Source organism: Malaclemys terrapin, chromosome 7, assembly GCF_027887155.1.
Source record: "Malaclemys terrapin pileata isolate rMalTer1 chromosome 7, rMalTer1.hap1, whole genome shotgun sequence".
Lineage (NCBI taxonomy): Eukaryota > Metazoa > Chordata > Testudines > Emydidae > Malaclemys > Malaclemys terrapin.
Window position 1 is genome coordinate 1,279,465 of NC_071511.1, and position 14,524 is coordinate 1,293,988.

The following is a 14,524-nucleotide window of genomic DNA, read 5'->3' on the forward strand; positions in this document are numbered from 1 at the left end:
GGGCAGGAAAAGGGGGTCCCCTCCTAGTCACTTGGGGGGGCAGGCTGGGGTGTGGTGTCCCTTCCAAGCCCCCCTGTGTAAATCCCCCCACCCCGGCTCCGCTCCCTGCCGAGGGGGCCTGTCAGGGCAGTGCTCCAGACCCCCGTGGGCTGGCCACACGCAGGCCCCTGGCACCCCCAGCTGGCCGGGGCAAGGCGTCCCTCTGCGGGCGGGGCTGTGTATGAATTCAGGGGCTGCCTGCTGGGTGGGGTGGGGGGTTGCCGGACTGTGTCCTGCCCAGGGCCGTGGGTGCTCACAGGGCACCGAGCCAGCTGTCACCACCCCCTTGGGGCCCTGGGCCCCATCAACAGTCCCATCCCCGACACCTGTGCCACAACGCAGGGGTGAGGGAGCAGGCAGGGGCCCCCACTGCTCACCAGCTATGGTGCCCGTCACCATGGGCCCTAACCCTGCTTTGCTTCTACGCTCCGGCCCCCAGCCCTGACCCAGAGCCTGGTGCAGCCTGAGCCCCTGTGGGGCACCGGAGCTGCTGACCAGAATGCTGCTCAGTGTGGGGCTGGACACCACGGGCACCTGCCTCCTCGCCCCGCCCCACAGAGAAGCTGTGAGCTGACTTGGGCGCCAGCCTAGGACTGGGAGCAGCAGATTTCCCTCCTCCCCCCAAACGTGCTGGAGGGGCTGGGGGGGAGCACAATGCACCTCTGTCCATTCCCTGCTGGAGCTGTGCCCTGGGCATGTGTTCTTATTGCACCTGGGGGGCAGGGGGAGCTGGGGGCTCCTCAGGTACCTCATATTGGTCCCCCATCCAGAAGGAAGTCCCTGGGTCCCTGCAGTGTTTGCACTCCACCCCGCCGAGCTCCCCTGCAAACCTGGCCCCACATGTGACTCTAATCCTCACAGAGCCCCCGTGTCCTCACGCACCGCCCGAACCCTTCCGCAGGAAGGGAACTGTGACGGAGCAGGGAGCAGGGCAGATTTGACCTGGGAATGTTGCAGGGGGGTTGCAGTGGGGATGTGGGACTTCCCTTGAAGGAAGCTACCTGAGCTGTAACCTGAGCCAGGAACGGGGGTGGGGAGAATTAACACCTTCTGCCCGGGAGACTGAACAAAGGAGAGGAGCAGCGGGAGGAGTTGGGAGTTTAGTTTTGGTTGGGGCTGGGTGGTGCAACGCAGGGAACCCCAAGCTGGGGTCTAAGCTCCCTGAACCTCCCAGAGGGACCTAATTGAGGGGGTCTGGTCGTACCTACACGCTCTGCTTGAGACGGTGTTCCTGTCCTTAAATAATCCTTCTGCTTTACTGGCTGGTTGAGAGTCGCAGTGAATCTCGGGAAGAGGGGTGCAGGGCCCTAACTCCCCCACACTCCGCAACAACTGGTGGCAGCGGCGGGATCTACTGCACCCCGTGGACGGCGCTTCCTGCAGTAAGTGACTGGGGAGCAGTAAAACGAAGGGGGATTGACGGGGACCAGGCCTGCTGAAGAGTGGGAGAGAGACGGTTATTACCCCTGGGAGTGTGTGACCAGCGAGAAGGACTTTTGCAGTAACAGGGTCCCCCGGGGGGATCGCAGCGAGTGGTCCCAGGGGCGGAGGAGTCTGCAGCTCGACCCTGGCAGAGAGGCGGTGACCTCGAGAAGGGCTGGCACACTAGGGGTCCCCCTGGGAACTGTGGGGAGCTGTGAGCACACAGGCCGGTGAGTGGCCAGCAGGAAGATGTATGCCAAGCGGCTTAAGAGCGACCTGGTGGAGCTGTGCAAGCAGAGGCGGCTGCGCATTGGGAGGCTCACCAAAGAACAGCTCATTGCCCGGCTGGAGGCGGAAGATCGCGCGAATGAACTGATCCCTGTGTCTCAGGGAAGCAGCCTAGCAAATGCAGCGCAGGCACCAGTGTCTGTCCCAGCTGGGAGTGGTCAGCCGGCTGCTGAGGGCTTCCCAAGACCCCTCCTTCCTATGCCTAGGGGAAGGGTGGGGAGGAGCCCAGCAAATACCGAAGGCGCCGTGGCCCCCCCGGCCAGCAGGGGACCCTCCCGGCTAAGCTCGCCGGCCAGCAGAGGATCCTCCCGGCGACGTTCGGCATCCGTGGAGCGGAATTGGCTGGAATGGGAGAAAGAGCTAAAACTGAGAGAGCTGGAGGATCGTGAACAACAGAGACAGCATGAACGGGAGGAGAAAGAGAGACAGAGACAGCATGAAGAGAGACAGTGTCAGCATGACCTGGAACTGGCGAGATTGAAGGGCAGCGAACCCCCGGCTGCGGTGAGTGAGGGGGGACCCAGGACTGCACGGAGCTTTGATAAGTGCATCATGGCCCCATACAAGGAGGGGGAGGACATGGATGACTTCCTGGAGGCCTTTGAGACGGCCTGCGAGCTGCACCGGGTTGATCCCGCGGACAGACTCCGGGTCCTTACCCCCTTACTGGACCCCAAAGCCGTGGCATTGTACCGCCAACTGGGAGAGGCAGAGAAAGGGGACTACGAACTATTCAAAAAGGCCCTGCTACGAGAGTTTGGGCTGACTCCTGAGATGTACCGGGAAAGGTTCCGGAGTCAGGATAAAACCCCTGAGATCTCATATCTGCAACTAGCCGTCCGCATGGAAAGATACGCCAGCAAGTGGGCTGGTGGGGCCCAGACGAAGGAGGACCTGATTAAACTGCTGGTACTGGAGCAACTGTATGAGCGGTGCCCATCCGACCTGAGGCTGTGGTTGGTGGACAGAAAGCCAGAGAACCCGCGACACGCCGGGCAGCTGGCTGATGAGTTTGTAAAGAGCCGGTCAGGGGGTGGCAGGGAGGAGCCCCAAAGGAACAGGCCCGCCGCGATGCAGAGAGAGAGTCACCCTGGGACCTCCCAAAGGGGGAATATGGGGAATCCCCTCCCACGGGGAATGCCCAGCATCAGGGACAACCGACCAGCTCGAGGGGACCCACGGGACCTGAGCTGCTATTACTGCGGCCGAAGAGGCCACGTTCGGGCCCAGTGCCCCAAGCTCAAGGACAGACTGAGCAGACCGAACCCGCACCGGGTTAACTTGGTAGAGGCCCAGACGGACGAGGGGCAGGCTTCCCACGCAAGAGGGGCTGGCAGCTTATCAACTGCTCAAGAGAGAGAAGGGCCCCCGGCCAGCTTCTCTGGGGGGCCAGATGCTCCGGATTCAAAGTTCTCCGTTTACAGGGTTGGCGCAGGGCTGTCCCTGCGGAGCAAGTGCCTTGTTCCCCTGGAGGTGGATGGGAAGAAAGTTTATGGATACTGGGACACGGGCGCAGAGGTGACACTGGCCCGGCCCGAGGTGGTGGCCCCAGATCGGGTGGTGCCCAACACCTTCCTGACCCTGACCGGGGTGGGCGGGACCCCATTCAAGGTTCCCGTAGCGAGGGTACACCTGAAATGGGGGGCCAAGGAGGGCCCCAAGGACGTGGGAGTGCACCACCATTTGCCCACTGAGGTGTTGATGGGGGGGGACCTAGAGGACTGGCCAAGCAGCCCCCAGACCGCCTTAGTCGTGACCCGTAGCCAGAGCCGGCGAGGGGCACTACGCCCTGACCTTGGGAAGGATGTCCCACCGGAGGCACCGAACCCTTCCCGGGTGGGGAGGGAACACCCAAGGACAGGCCGCGGGGTGGCTGGGGCTTCCGACCCAGCCGACGAGAGGGAGCAGGTCCCCATCCCTTCCCCAGCCGCCGAGTTCCAGGCCGAGTTGCAGAAGGACCCCTCCCTGCGGAAGCTAAGGGGCCTGGCTGACCTCAGTGTGGTACAGACCATGAGGAGAGGATGCAAGGAGAGGTTCCTGTGGGAGAAGGGGTTCCTGTACCGAGAGTGGGCTCCCCCGGGGGAAGTGGAGTCGTGGGGGATCAGGAGGCAGCTGGTGGTTCCCCAGAAGTTTCGCCACAAGCTACTGTACCTGGCCCATGACATCCCTCTCGCAGGGCACCAGGGGATCCGGCGCACCAGGCAGAGGCTGCTACAGAACTTTTACTGGCCCGGGGTCTTCACCAACGTCCGGCAGTACTGCCGATCCTGTGACCCCTGCCAGAGGGTGGGGAAGGCCCGGGACAAGGGGAAGGCAGCATTGAGACCTTTGCCCATCATAGAGGAGCCTTTCCAGAAGGTGGCCATGGACATAGTGGGACCTCTCAGCAAGACGACCCGGTCTGGGAAGAAATACATCCTGGTGGTGGTAGATTTCGCCACCCGCTACCCCGAGGCAGTGCCCTTATCGTCCATTGAAGCAGACACTGTGGCGGATGCGCTGCTGACCATTTTCAGCCGAGTGGGGTTCCCCAAGGAAGTCTTGACGGACCAAGGGTCCAACTTCATGTCGGCCCTACTCCGGTGCTTGTGGGAGAGATGTGGGGTCCGGCACAACTGGGCCTCAGCATATCACCCCCAATCCAACGGGCTGGTGGAGAGGTTCAATGGGACGCTAAAAATGATGCTGAAAACATTTATGAATCAGCACCCGCAGGACTGGGACAAGTACTTACCTCACCTGCTGTTTGCGTACAGGGAGGTACCCCAGGAGTCTACCGGGTTTTCGCCTTTCGAACTGCTATATGGAAGGCGGGTAAGGGGGCCCCTGGACCTGATGAGAGACGAATGGGAGGGGAAGGCCACTCCTGACGGAGAGTCGGTGGTGGAGTATGTCCTGACCTTCCAGGAACGACTTGCCGAGCTCATGGGTCTGGCCAGGGAGAATCTGGCCAGAGCCCAGAGGAAGCAGAAGGTCTGGTATGACCGCACAGCACGGGCCCGCGCCTTCGCCACTGGGGATCAGGTGATGGTCCTCATCCCCGTGAGGAAAAACAAACTCCAGGCCGCCTGGGAAGGGCCCTTCAAGGTTGTCAAGCAACTAAACGAGGTAAACTATGTGGTGGAGCTGTCGAACCGGGCACACCACCACCGGGTGTACCATGTGAATATGATGAAGCCATATTATGACAGGGGGAATATGGTGTTGGCCGTGTGTGGACAGTGGGAGGGGCAGGGAGATGACCCTTTAGTAGATCTATTCCCTGGGACAAGAGTTGGCTTCCCCCTGGAAGCAATTCCCCTCTCTGATCGGCTAACCCCTGCCCAGCGAGCTGAGATCGGAGGGGTGCTGCATCTGTACCAGCAGCTGTTTTCCAACCAGCCTGGACGCACTAATCTGACTGTCCACCGGGTGCAGACAGGATCGCACCCGCCTATAAAATGCTCCCCCTTCCGAGCCACAGGGAAAACTGCTCAGGACCTGGAAAGAGAGGTCAATGACATGCTGGCTTTGGGGGTGATCCAGCCGTCTTCCAGCCCTTGGGCCTCGCTGGTGGTGCTGGTCCCCAAAAAGGACGGGTCGATCCGGTTCTGTGTGGACTATCGGAAGCTCAATGCCATCACTGTAGCCGATGCCTACCCCATGCCCAGGCCGGACGAGCTCCTAGACAAGCTGGGAGGTGCTCGGTACCTTACCACCATGGATCTTACAAAGGGCTATTGGCAAGTGCCGCTGGATGCAGATGCCAGGCTGAAATCGGCCTTTGTCACCCCTCTGGGGCTCTATGAGTTCCTGACCCTGCCCTTCGGCCTCAAGGGAGCGCCGGCCACCTTCCAGCGCCTGGTGGATCAGCTACTGAGGGGGATGGAGAGTTTTGCCGTGGCGTATATCGATGACATCTGTGTCTTTAGCCAGACCTGGGAGGACCACATATCCCAGGTTAGACAAGTGCTGGACCGACTCCAGAAGGCTGGGCTGACCGTAAAACCGGAGAAGTGCAAGGTGGGGATGGCTGAGGTATCCTACCTAGGCCACCGGGTGGGAAGCGGCTGCCTAAAGCCGGAACCAGCCAAAGTGGAGGTGATCAGAGACTGGCCCGCTTCTCAAACCAAAAAGCAGGTCCAAGCCTTTATTGGGATGGCAGGGTACTATCGGAGGTTCGTGCCCCACTTTAGCGCCATAGCCGCCCTCATCACTGAGCTGTGCAAGAAGGGGAAGCCAGACAAAGTGGTCTGGACCGAGGAGTGCCAGGAGGCTCTCCGGGCGCTGAAGGAGGCTCTGGTCAGTGGCCCAGTTCTGGCAAACCCAGACTTTGACAAGCCCTTTATGGTGTTCACCGACGCCTCAGACACAGGACTGGGGGCAGTGTTAATGCAGGAGGATGAAAAGGGGGAGAGACACCCCATCGTGTACCTGAGCAAGAAGTTGCTACCCCGGGAGCAGAACTATGCGGCCATCGAGAAGGAATGCCTGGCCATGGTGTGGGCCCTCAAGAAACTAGAGCCATATCTCTTTGGGCGTCACTTCACCGTGCACACCGACCACTCTCCCCTGACCTGGCTGCACCAGATGAAAGGAGCCAACGCCAAGCTCCTGAGATGGAGCCTGCTCCTGCAGGATTATGACATGGACGTGGTCCATGTGAAGGGACGTGACAACCTGATAGCGGACGCATTGTCCTGGAGAGGGAGCCCTGAACTTCCCCAGGTCACTGGTCAGAGTGACCCCGCTCAGTTCAGTCTCGAAGGGGGGAGAGATGTGACGGAGCAGGGAGCAGGGCAGATTTGACCTGGGAATGTTGCAGGGGGGTTGCAGTGGGGATGTGGGACTTCCCTTGAAGGAAGCTACCTGAGCTGTAACCTGAGCCAGGAACGGGGGTGGGGAGAATTAACACCTTCTGCCCGGGAGACTGAACAAAGGAGAGGAGCAGCGGGAGGAGTTGGGAGTTTAGTTTCGGTTGGGGCTGGGTGGTGCAACGCAGGGAACCCCAAGCTGGGGTCTAAGCTCCCTGAACCTCCCAGAGGGACCTAATTGAGGGGTGTCACGGAGTATTGGGGGACTCAGGGCCCTGCACCCCCGGCTTCCTGCGATTCACCATGACTCTCAGCCAGCCAGTAAAGCAGAAGGTTTATTTGGATGACAGGAATACAGTCCAAGACAGGTCTTGCAGGCACAGACAACAGGGACCCCCTCAGTTAGGTCCATCTTGGGGTCCCCGGGCATTCCAGCCCAGCCCCCCTTGGGAGGTCAGAGCCATCTCTGCCCCCCAGCCCTCTCTCCCTGCCTGCTTTCAGCCCTCTCCTTTCAGCGACCCCTCCCACAGCCTTTGTTCAGTTTCCCGGGCTAAGGAGTCGCCTCCCCTTCAACCCCTTCCTGGGTTCTCATGTTACACACTCAGGTATGCGCCCTCGGGCGCCCTCGGGCAGATCCCATCCTGCAATGCAGACTATCCCAGAACACTCCCCTGTCAGCATTCACAGACCACCGTGAGAACAGGCCCAGTTCGTCACATCTCTCCCCCCTTCGAGACCGAACTGAGCAGGGTCACTTTAGCCAGTGACCCGGGGAAGTTCGAACCTACCCCCGTTCCCATGGATGCCCCCGCATCCCTCCCATTCCTTGGTGAGAATTACACCAGGCCCCTCCAGTTTCACGCCCCCCCTTAGGTCGGGGGTGCTTGATGGCACTCGCAGTTCGCATGTGGGAAGGTTTATGCGGCCTGCGCCCTTTTCCCACCCCCATACCTCTGGGGTTCCAACTGGGCTGTGGTCTTCTCCCAGCGCTCCAGTCTGGAGGTCTGTGCTTTGGGCTCTCTTGGTTCAGAGCCGCCCTTTTAACCTTGGCCACCCTCTGGAAAGGATCCTTTATGCTGGGCAAGGGTCCTAAAGCTGTTTTCCCCTTGTCCCAGGCCTTCCTCCCCCTCTGACAGGGGTCACAGGATCCGCAGTACTGTCGGACAGTAACAAAGACCCCAGGCCAGTAAAAGCTCCGTAGCAGCCTCTGCTGGGTACGCCAGGTTCCCTGGTGCCCTGCGAGGGGAATGTCATGGGCCCGGCACAGCAGCTGGCGGCGATACTTCTGGGGTACCACCAGCTGCCTCCTGATCCCCCCTGACTTCATTTCCCCTGGGGGAGCCCATTCTCGGTACAGGAACTCCTTCTCCCACAGGAACCTTTTCCGGCCACCTCGTCCCATGGTCTGTACCGCATTGAGGTCGGCTAGGTCCCTTATTTTCCGCAAGGAGGGGTCTCTCTGTAACTCGGCCTGGAACTCAGCAGCTGGGACAGGGATGGCCACCTGCTCTTCCTCGCCCGCTGGGCCTGAAGCTGCAGCCTCCCTGAGCCGTGTCCCTGGGCGTTCCCTCCCCACCAGGTTAGGGTCCTGCGCCTCAGGCAAGGCACCCCCCCCAAGGCCAGGGCGCAGTGCCCCTCGCCGGCTCTGACTGCGGGTCACAACCAGTGCCTTTTGGGGGTTGCTTGGCCAGTTCTCCAGGTCCCCCCCCATCAATACCTCAGTGGGCAAATACGGGTGTACCCCCACATCCTTGGGGCCCTCCTTGGCCCCCCACTTCAGGTGTACCCTTGCCACGGGTACTTTGACTGGTGTTCCGCCCACCCCCGTCAGGGTCAGGTAGGTGTTGGGCACCACCTGATCTGGGGCCACCACCTCGGGCCGGGCCAGCGTCACCTCTGCGCCCGTATCCCAGTATCCATTGACCTTCCTCCCATCCACCTCCAGGGGAACAAGGTACTCTCTCCGGAGGGACAGCCCCGCGCCTACCATATAAACCAAAAACCCTGAGTCTGGAGCATCCAGCCCCCTAGAGGAGCTGGCCTGGAGCTCTCCTCCCTCCTTAGCAGGTGGTACTCTGCCAGCCCCTCTTCCCTGGGAATGCTGCCTTTCGCCGGGCTGGGTCTCTACCCAGTTAACCCTCTGTGGGTTCGGTCTGCTCAGTCTGTCCCTGAGCCTAGGGCACTGGGCCCGTATGTGGCCCTTTTGGCCACAGTGGTAGCAGCCCATGTCCCATGGGTCCCCTTGAGTAGGTCGGATGGTCCTGATGCCGGATGCTCCCCTCTGATGGGTTTTTTCTGTATTTTCCCATGGGGAGGTCCCATGGTGACTCTCTCTCTGTGTTGTGGTGGGACTGTTCCTTTGGGACTCCTCCCTTTTATCTCCTGACCGGCTCTTTACAAACTCATCAGCCAGCTGCCCGGCGTGTCGCGGGTTCTCTGGCTTTCTGTCCACCAACCACAGCCTCAGGTCGGATGGGCACCGGTCATACAGTTGCTCCAGTACCAGCAGTTTAATCAGGTCTTCCTTCGTCTGGGCCCCACCAGCCCACTTGCTGGCGTATCTCTCCATGCGGGCGGCTAGTTGCAGATATGAGATCTCAGGGGTTTTATCTTGACTCCGGAACCTTTCCCGGTACATCTCAGGAGTCAGCCCAAACTCTCGTAGCAGGGCCCTTTTGAATAGTTCGTAGTCCCCTTTCTCTGCCTCTCCCAGTTGGCGGTACAATGCCACGGATTTGGGGTCCAGTAAGGGGGTAAGGACCCGGAGTCTGTCCGCGGGGTCCACACGGTGCAGCTCGCAGGCCGTCTCAAAGGCCTCCAGGAAGTCATCCATGTCCTCCCCCTCCTTGTATGGGGCCATGATGCACTTATCAAAGCTCCGTGCAGTCCTGGGTCCCCCCTCACTCACCGCAGCCGGGGGTTCGCTGCCCTTCAATCTCGCCAGTTCCAGGTCATGCTGACGCTGTCTCTCATTCTCCTGTCTCTGTCTCTCATTCTCCTCCCGTTCCTGCTGACGCTGTCTCTCTTCACACTGATGCTGTCTCTCTTTCTCCTCCCGTTCACGCTGATGCTGTCTCTCTTCACGCTGATGCTGTCTCTCTTTCTCCTCCCGTTCACGCTGATGCTGTCTCTCTTTCTCCTCCCGTTCATGCTGTCTCTGTCTCTCTTTCTCCTCCCGTTCATGCTGTCTCTGTTGTTCACGATCCTCCAGCTCTCTCAGTTTTAGCTCTTTCTCCCATTCCAGCCAATTCCGCTCCCCGGATGCCGAACGCCGCCGGGAGGATCCTCTGCTGGCCGGTGGGCTTCGCCGGGGGGACCCCCTGCTGGCCGGGGGGTTCACGGCGCCTTCGGTATTTGCTGGGCTCCTCCCCACCCTTCTCCTAGGCATAGGAAGGAGGGGTCTCGGGAAGCCCTCAGCAGCCGGCTGACCACTCCCAGCTGGGACAGACACTGGTGCCTGCGCTGCGTTTGCCAGGCTGCTTCCCTGAGACACAGGGATCAGTTCATTCGCGCGATCTTCCGCCTCCAGCTGGGCAATTAGCTGTTCTTTGGTGAGCCTCCCAATGCGCAGCCGCCTCTGCTTGCATAGCTCCACCAGGTCGCTCTTAAGCCGCTTGGCATACATCTTCCTGCTGGCCACTCACCGGCCTGTGTGCTCACAGCTCCCCACAGTTCCCAGGGGGCCCCCTAGTGTGCCAGCCCTTCTCGAGGTCACCACCTCTCTGCCAGGGTCGAGCTGCAGACTCCTCCGCCCCTGGGACCACTCGCTGCGATCCCCCCGGGGGACCCTGTTACTGCAAAAGTCCTTCTCGCTGGTCACACACTCCCAGGGGTAATAACCGTCTCTCTCTCACTCTTCAGCACGCCTGGTCCCCGTCAATCCCCCTTCGTTTTACTGCTCCCCAGTCACTTACTGCAGGAAGCGCCGTCCACGGGGTGCAGTAGATCCCGCCGCTGCCACCAGTTGTCACGGAGTATTGGGGGACTCAGGGCCCTGCACCCCTGGCTTCCTGCGATTCACCATGACTCTCAGCCAGCCAGTAAAGCAGAAGGTTTATTTGGATGACAGGAATACAGTCCAAGACAGGTCTTGCAGGCACAGACAACAGGGACCCCCTCAGTTAGGTCCATCTTGGGGTCCCCGGGCATTCCAGCCCAGCCCCCCTTGGGAGGTCAGAGCCATCTCTGCCCCCCAGCCCTCTCTCCCTGCCTGCTTTCAGCCCTCTCCTTTCAGCGACCCCTCCCACAGCCTTTGTTCAGTTTCCCGGGCTAAGGAGTCGCCTCCCCTTCAACCCCTTCCTGGGTTCTCATGTTACACACTCAGGTATGCGCCCTCGGGCGCCCTCGGGCAGATCCCATCCTGCAATGCAGACTATCCCAGAACACTCCCCTGTCAGCATTCACAGACCACCGTGAGAACAGGCCCAGTTCGTCACAAGGGGGTCTGGTCGTACCTACACGCTCTGCTTGAGACTGTGTTCCTGTCCTTAAATAAGCCTTCTGCTTTACTGGCTGGTTGAGAGTCGCAGTGAATCTCGGGAAGAGGGGTGCAGGGCCCTAACTCCCCCACACTCCGCAACAGGAACTGAGGCACAGCGACTGGCCCACAGTCACAGGAGTCATGGAGGAGCATCTACCATGTCTTAGGTCTGGATCCTAGCCCCTGAGCCAGCCTTCCCCTCGCCCCGCCACCTGTGTGCTCAGGCCTGCAGGAGTGAAATCAGGAAGGCCAAATCACACTTGGAGTTGCAGCTAGCAAGAGATGTTAAGAGTAACAAGAAGGGTTTCTTCAGGTATTTTAGCAACAAGAAGAAAGTCAAGGAAAGTGTGGGCCCCTTACTGAATGAGGGAGGCAACCTAGTGACCGAGGATGTGGAAAAAGCTAATGTACTCCATCAGGGCCGGCTCTGGCTTTTTTGCCACCCTAGGCAAAAAAGCCACCCGCTGCCCTCTCCCCCCCCTCCCCTCCCCCCCAGTGCGGCAGGGGAGGGTGCCGAGCTCAGCAACGGGCCCACAATCCCTGACCGGCCAGAATGCCGGGGGGAGGGTGGCAAGCCCCTGGCGGCCAGATGCCGGAGGGAGGGCGGCGAGCCCGCCGCGGCTCTCTGCTCTCCCCGACCGTCCGGAGCACCGGGGGGAGAGTGGCGAGCCCAGTCGCGGCCCCGCTCTCGGGCCGGAGCGCCGTGCCGCGCCGCCCCCCTCCAGGCGCCGCCCCAAGCACATGCTTGGTGGGCTGGTACCTGGAGCCAGCCCTGTACTCAATGGGTTTTTTACCTTTGTCTTCACAAAGAAGGTCAGCTCCCAGACCTGCACTGGGCAGCACAGCATGGGGAGGAGGTGACGAGCCCTCTGTGGAGAAAGAAGTGGTTCAGGACTATTTAGAAAAGCTGGACGAGCACAAGTCCATGGGGCCGGAGGCGCTGCATCTGAGGATGCTAAAGGAGTTGGCGGATGTGATTGCAGAACCATTGGCCACTATATTTGAAAACTCATGGTGACTGGGGGAGGTCCCGGATGACTGGAAAAAGGCTAATGTAGTGCCCATCTTTAAAAAAGGGAGGAAGGAGGATCCGGAGAACTACAGGCCAGTCAGCCTCACCTCAGTCCCTGGAAAAATCATGGAGCAGGTCCTCAAGGAATCAATTATGAAGCACTTAGAGGAGAGGAAAGTGATCAGGAACAGTCAGCATGGATTCACCAAGGGCAAGTCATGCCTCACTAACCTAATTGCCTTCTATGCCGAGATAACTGGGTCTGTGGATGAGGGGAAAGCAGTGGATATGTTATTCCTTGACTTTAGCAAAGCTTTTGATACAGTCTCCCACAGTATTCTTGCCAGCAAGTTAAAGAAGTATGGGCTGGATGAATGGACTGTAAGGTGGCTAGAAAGCTGGCTAGATCATCGGGCTCAACGGGTAGTGATCAACGGCTCCATGTCTAGTTGGCAGCCGGTTTCAAGTGGAGTGCCCCAGGGGGTTGGTCCTGGGGGCGGTTTTGTTCAATATCTTCATTAATGATCTGGAGGATGGCATGGACTGCACCCTCAGCAAGTTTGCAGATGACACTAAACTGGGAGGAGTGGTAGATACGCTGGAGGGTAGGGACAGGATACAGAGGGACCTAGACAAATTAGAGGATTGGGCCAAAAGAAATCTGATGAGGTTCAACAAGGACAAGTGCAGAGTCCTGCACTTAGGACGGAAGAATCCCATGCACTGCTACAGACTAGGGACCGAATGGCTAGGCAGCAGTTCTGCAGAAAAGGACCTAGGGGTCACAGCGGACGAGAAGCTGGATATGAGTCAACAGTGTGCTCTTGTTGCCAAGAAGGCTAACAGCATTTTGGGCTGTATAAGTAGGGGCATTGCCAGCAGATCGAGGAACGTGATCGTTCCCCTTTATTCGACATTGGTGAGGCCTCATCTGGAGCATGGTGTCCAGTTCTGGGCCCCACACTACAAGAAGGATGTGGAAAAATTGGAAAGAGTCCAGCGGAGGGCAACAAAAATTATTAGGGAGCTGGAGCACATGAGTTATGAGGAGAGGCTGAGGAAACTGGGATTGTTTAGTCTGCAGAAGAGAAGAATGAGGGGGGATTTGATAGCTGCTTTCAACTACCTGAAGGGGGGTTCCAAAGAGGATGGAGCTCGGCTGGTCTCAGTGGTGGCAGATGACAGAACAAGGAGCAATGGTCTCAAGTTGCAGTGGGGGAAGTCCAGGTTGGATATTAGGAAAAACTTATTCACTAGGAGGCTGGTGAAGCACTGGAATGGGTTACCTAGGGAGGTGGTGGAATCTCCTTCCTTAGAGGTTTTTAATGCCCGGCTTGACAAAGCCCTGGCTGGGATGATTTAGTTGGGAATTGGTCCTGCTTTGAGCAGGGGTTGGACTAGATACCTCCTGAGGTCCCTTCCAACCCTGATAGTCTCTGATTCTGTGACACACGCTCAGCAGCACGAGGCTGCCCCAGTCATTACATGGGAATCCCACGGAGAGCCAGGGGCTGCAGGGAGCAGTGGAGATGTTGGAAGCCATTAGGGGGCGTCCCTGGCAGTCACCACTGACCCTAAGGCCCCACAGCCATGCTGGGGACCTGTGCTGCAGGGAGCGGGGCTCAGCAGGGGGTGTTCTCCCCTGGCATCAGGGCTGGCCCCAGGGCAGCACTAGGGGGTGCTGTGGGTCAGGGAGAGGGGTGGGGACTCAGCAGGGGGTGCTGTGGGGCAGGGAGAGGGGTGGGGGCTCAGCAGGGGGTGCTGTGGGGCAGGGAGACGGGTGGGGACTCAGCAGGGGGTGCTGTGGGGCAGGGGGCTCTGTAGGGGGCACTGGCCCCGCCCATGCACAGCCTCTTCCCATGCACTGCGTCCACTGGCTCGCGTCAGACACGCAGTGGAACGAGGCTGTTTCAATAGGCCTTGTGGGACAACGCCAAGCATGACCTGGCCCGAGTGCGGCCACAGGGTCTTGTTACGAGTATGGCAGGACCCCGCCCCTGCACGTGCCCACCAGCCCCAGCCACTCACTCGCCGCAGGCCCCAGTGCAGCCTGGGCCCGGCCGATTCCCCTGTAAGGGGCCGGGGTGCAGGTGGGCTGGCGGCACAGGGAGCAGGGGTTGGAGGTTCAATGAGGAAGAGTTGGAGTCAACGTCAGGCTGGGGCTGGAGGCAGGGCCCGGCTGGAATCGGGGTCAGAGGCTGGAGCCACCACAGGCCCGAAGTCTGTGCAGGTCCCAGACAACGTCCTGGGGCCGCTCCAGGCCAGTCAGCGGGCCCCCGGGTACTGCCACGCCGGGTCTCTGGGCTGGCACGTCCTGCAGCGCCTGCTCTCCCTGGGGCTGCCGGTGGCACCTGGGCAGGGTCCCCTTATCCTCTGGGCCACTGCCCCTCTCGAGGTTACTAGCCAAAGACGGCAAGTGACCCGACCGGTCAGAGCCCCCCGCATTCCCCTCTGAGCCCGTGTGCCAGCAGCCCAGCTTGCCTGGGGGAA